The following is a 5,673-nucleotide window of genomic DNA, read 5'->3' as shown; positions in this document are numbered from 1 at the left end:
GCCGCATTACAGAATCACGTTGCCCATAAACTACATGTCCCACAATGCATCTCATTTTGTGACATGTGCACTGAAGAAACTTGCAATTACTTGACCTAGAGTTCTGCTTTCAGACGTAGTTAATTATGAAGTTATTACTAGGGATGTTCCGATCACCTTTTTTTGCTCCCGATCCGATTCCGATCATTTGATTTTGACAATTTGCCGATACCGATTTTTCCCGATCCGCTCTTTATGCAATGCGTTAAGAGAAAAAAAAGCATTCAAGTTGTCCCTTAAGGTTATTTTTTTATTTAAATTGGATATTCTATCCAACATGGATATAGCTTCTTTCTTTCACAGCAGCATTGGATCAGTTCAGTTGTGCAGCATTGGATCAAAACAAAATAAAGCTTATCAGTACTCGTTAGCTTACTGCTACAATTAGACACTGCGCCCACTCTGTTGCCAGATTTGAGAGAAATAAGCAACCAGGTCTATGAAAACAAGCCCCAAAGAAGCAACACATACATGATGTTCTGTAATTTGAAACCAAAACTAAGGCCTCAGGATGACTTTAAGACTTGAACATGGTCATTTTTGTTTTGTAACATTGAATACAAAATTAAAAAAAAAGTATTTAAAAAAAAAAAAAAAAGAAAATCCGATCCCCGATTTTTTTTCTCCCAAATTCCGATCTTTTGAAAATCACGTGATCGGTTCCAATCCCCGATCACGTGATCGGATCGAGACATCTCTAGTTATTACCCTATCCGATAATAATCCAATGCAGAGGCAGTAATGTAATATTATACATTATTTTATATGTATTATGTATTTATATATTCATATTGTCTTAAAGTTACAACCGGCCCTTGACGTTGAGTGCAACTATAAGTCTGATGTGGCCCGCAATGAACTTGAGTCTGACACCCCTGGTCTAACCCTAATGAATTGGACTGATTAGTTTGCACTCGTCAATCCAGTCTGGTACTTTGTTCAGCCTGTAGTCATTATAGCACACCTTGAGTTAATGTGGAATATTGAAAAGTTATATTCTCTGTTTAGTGGCATCCACACTGGATAGGCATGCTTTAAAGTCACAGTGGAAGCAGATGCAATCAGAAAGTTCCTTTTTTAATACAAAGTAAACACATTAAAGGAGACACCAATGCTAGGATAAGTCAATGGAAGGGACCTGGAATCCTGTGGTCTGCAGGCGATCAAACAAACAAGCTACTCGTCTGTGTACATTGAGGAGGTCAGAAGCAAATGCATGTTTTTATTTGGAGAAATTTGACGCATTCTTCTTCCCGTTTCCTGCCCAGGACACTCCTGAACACCTGCACAAAGCGGCTAATGTGAACCTGGTTCATCACTTAAAGAAACTGGAGAAAGAGGGCAAGATCAGCCTGGGTATGTAACTCTTACATCTTAAAGCATCAGTTTGGTGTGTGAACATTACAATGAGCAAAAGGGAGTAAATGGTTCGTATAAATTGAGTGTGGTGTTGTTGATGCTCTGCACTCAAAAGTGTACTTTTTCTTTCCTCAGTGAATGAATCTTCAAAGAACATCAAATGGAAAAGTAACCTGTGATATCCTTGGGCGCCATGAAGACACTATTTTAAATGTAATATTTGTAATATTCAGCTGAATGACATATCCTAACTTTTCAATCAAAAATAACCTGATCAATGGCCTTAGATACTCTGATTGACAGATGTGTTGCAGATAGATCAGGGATGGAGGTCACACTCAATGCCTTGGATGTTTCCTGAGCATACAGACCATTAACACACACTCACCTGGACTGAGCTGCTGTGTCAAATAACATGTATTAAGGTATATATGTGTCTGTAAGTCAGGTGCATTTGGCTGGTGGGAAAATGGAAGAGTAGACACAGTTTGCACCGAATAATATTGCTTCTTTTCCGTCTTCCTTGGTCGAATTTCCCCCAAGTTTCGTCTCTCAGGAAGCACTTTTTGGTTGACTTTAAACACATATTAAATATGGTGTTCTCTCAGAGTGTCGAACTGTAAAATATGTCTTTTAAAAATCGATATATTTAAAACAGAAGCAGCACTTAGATATGTTAACTTTTCGTATGCTTTTAAAAAGTTGTATTAAATCTGGTCTCTTTCTTGAAAAATGAAGCACCTGTTCTACAAGTGATGCTATTCCTCAGTCAGTCACTAGGTGGCAGTATCCGCTAATACTTTTATTGGGCAGAACTTTGATTGTACACTCACTGTAACATAAAACTTTACAAATATTTTGTATATGATAAAGAAAGATGTAGAAATTGTGTGGTGGAGAGATTGTTGGCTACTACAGTGATGTGATGTTGTATTTTCTGACTGATTAATAAAATCAACTGTGCATTTGTAATAGTAATGAGATCATCATTAGGGATATGTTTTTTTAAATGAATGAATAATACATGTGAACAGCTGAATGTGATCTCATATCATCGTCATGATGGTGACGCAGTGTTCCTCTGATCAGATATTCTGCGTTGACCTGTGCTCGAACTCTCATCTGTTCCCCTGTCCACAGCTCTGAAACAATGTGATGTTTGGGAACTTGTGATAGATACACAACGAGTTTTTACTGCCAGATCACTCACTGTAGATTGTCTACATAAACCCATCAACTTGACCACTCGTAATAAATGACCACAATGCATTAATCCTGTAGAATAAAACATCTGGTATTTTACAGTGGTTCTGTTGATCAATAAGAAGTAAACTTGTCAAACAAAGTGAACAGTAAGAAAAACTACTTGTGCTATACGTCAGTATTTCAATTTGTAATGCTACATTAAAATATATAATGTGATTCAGTGTTGTGTTCTTTATTATGCACAGTATCTAAAAATAAACTTAAATTAGGTCTACATTGACAACATACAAATGCAAAAAAATCTCCATTTGTTTAGGTTGGGTAAAAGAGCTGTCAGTAGTGTGTGTGTGGTGAAGAGAGGGAAAGAGAGAGAGAGAGAGAGAGAGAGAATGGCAGAGTGACACTGAGCTCTGCAGAGTGGTAATGAGATGAGTGGAGGTGGCGGTGATGGAGGAGGGGGGGCTGTTGGTGAAGATAAACAGCCGAGAGAGGAGCGTCTGAGCTGGAGGAACATGGCGGCTCCGGCCCTGGACGCTTCCACCGCTTCGTCCCTCTGACCGACACACTCACTCACACACACACACACACATACCCCGTCGACACTGACACACACTTTACGCACCGTATGGCTCCACAACTCTCCGGTAAGTTTCCTGTCTTTATCCGACTGGACCCCCATTACTCTTTTAATCCCACCCTTTACAAGTAACGATAGTATTTATGTGTTTAAAGTGATTTGAACCACACTTTATGGAGCAAATCCACCCCTCGTGATATTAAGTGGTGTATTTAGAATATTATAGGGTTCAATACGTTGGGAAATAACGTTGCTATCGACCGGTTTGTTTTGGAGCAGGTTTTTTTTAAGCCTTTTCGATGAACTGTACACGAGGACACACGTTCAGGCTTGTTATTTGGGGTTAATTAATAGTACAGAACCGGGTTTTTATGTCTTATTATTATATAATTATCGCTAAAAGCCCTTCCTGATAAACAGAAGCTGTGGGCTTATGGGAACCACGGAGCTTCAACCGTCTGATGTTTTTAAAGTAGATTTTCCTCCCGAAATATAAACCTTGATCGAGTTTACAAGTGTGTATGTGATTAATGTTAATATATATTAGTTTAACTTTGAAATATTTGACTTATTCGCGGTTGATATTGCTCGCACTTCCTCAACCAAATCAAGCGTCAAGTGGAATTAATGCGGTAACGTTTTTTATTTCAAAATAAAAGGATTTTGAAATGTAGTTTCTTATGTGATACCATTAAATACATCGCAGATTGGCAAATAGTTTATTATATGTTGTTTCCAGTACACTAACATGTAGCATTTTGTTCTGCTGAGGCTGTCAAAGAGGCATTTTCAGTCAGATTGTCTTCTTACATTTTATTTTGAAAACTGATCTAGTCAGCGTCCGGTTTTATGTCGGTTTATTCGTGCGAGCTTGACCTAGTTTGTCAGATATCAGTGAAGAAGACTTACTGTACTCCTCAAAATATATACATTCTTTATTAAATAAAATAATTTGTACACATTTAATTAAATAAAAAACAATAATAGAAAGTAATTCTGGTCAAAAACATAATGTATTATTCCCTACTACATGTTATCCCAATGGAATAAAAGCAGGAGGAACATGTCTATGCTAAAGTCTATGCTGGGGAAATATACATTGCATAGCAGCTGCTGAACAACAATTGACATAAAATGCATTTCTGTTAATAAAGTTATTCAAGTCTTTCTGAAAGGAGCCCACAGTCAGTCATAATCTGTATTGCAAACGTAATGCACCGTAAACTCTGTGTGGCCTGGGGTATTTTATTTTGAAAAAGAAATACATCTATTTAATAATTCTGTTTGTATTTATAAGTGGCATGTGCTGCAGGGCTGTGAGTTAACTAGCTGCACACGTTTACACAGAATAAGAGCACGTTTAATTGTACTAGATAACAGTTTGGTATAGTTGCAGAATCAGGGACGTGTTTTTATTTGTTGTTGTGCCGGTTACCCTGTTTGCTGTTGTTATGCTGGTATGTTACTGTAGGGAACCTGTAAGTTTGCCTACGTGACAGGTGCCATCTGACTCCGCTGGATATGTTATCTTTGAGGGCTGGACTCAGGATCCTTTCTGCTCTTTTTAAAGCTTATTTGCTCTTTCCTGCACCAAAGTGAACTTTGAAAAGGATTGCAACGTGTCCGCGAGCTTCTGTTATTTCTGCAGTCTGTTTTCCTAAAGGTTTAAGGGTGTTTTCATGCTGCTACACACGTCTGTAACATGATACACACGATGTGCATGCTTGCGTTTTGTGTTCAAGGATCTACCTGGATTTGTTTTCATTGTTTCTGCTTTATCATAATTTGGCAAACTCTGCTTTCTTGCACCATTCTTGTGATTTGTCTGGTTGATTGTCAGTATATTTCAATGCAAACACTACCTTATAGTGCTGCAGCAAGAGTGCAGGAATGTACTTAAGTCCAAGATCTTAACATGAGATTGGCAGCTTGCCCAGCGAGGGATCCTTAGTGGCTTGAATTCACTAAACCACGTGAGGGCTCAAATAATGCCCTGACCAATGACAACAGGAGGAGGAGGAGGGGGAGGAGGAGGGGGAGGAGGAGGAGGAGGAGGAAGGGCAGAGCTTGACTGTGCAGTTCTTCGTACCAGGGTTTGCAGCAGCTCTTATCCTCATCTAGAGAAACACAAACATGCTACTGTACACAATCTTTCCCTCTAAAAGGCTTTTGAGTTTTTCCTTATTTTGTACATTTTCCCTCAGCAATTTAAAGGCTTTATTTGTCGCAAGCTCCTCCAACAATGAAACATATAATATACTTAACATACCAGTAAGTTCCAGGATTAATATAAAGCAGAACGTCAAATTAAATACTTTAGAGTAGAAACTGTATACTGTTATAATATATACATTTTTGGACATAAGGACAAGAAAGAGCGTACCTTTTTTTGTTTTTTTGTTTCTCCTTCTCACACTAACTGGTATTTACCAAGGTGTGTGTGTGTGTGTGTGTGTGTGTGTGTGTGTGTGTGTGTGTGTGTGTGTGTGTGT

General features: G+C 38.3%; 1 long non-coding RNA gene across 1 annotated transcript; it reads left to right on the top strand.

Moving 5' to 3' along the window:
- Window positions 1-1,276: 1,276 nt before the first annotated feature.
- Window positions 1,277-2,820, top strand: LOC104958342 (uncharacterized). Its single transcript, XR_799755.1, has 2 exons — window positions 1,277-1,395; window positions 1,534-2,820. It is a non-coding gene; the product is annotated as an uncharacterized lncRNA (long non-coding RNA).
- Window positions 2,821-5,673: the final 2,853 nt, after the last annotated feature.

The sequence above is a fragment of the Notothenia coriiceps genome, unplaced genomic scaffold (genome assembly GCF_000735185.1).
Source record: "Notothenia coriiceps isolate Sejong01 unplaced genomic scaffold, NC01 NC01_scaffold00028762, whole genome shotgun sequence".
Lineage (NCBI taxonomy): Eukaryota > Metazoa > Chordata > Actinopteri > Perciformes > Nototheniidae > Notothenia > Notothenia coriiceps.
This window is presented reverse-complemented; position numbering and strand designations above follow the sequence as displayed.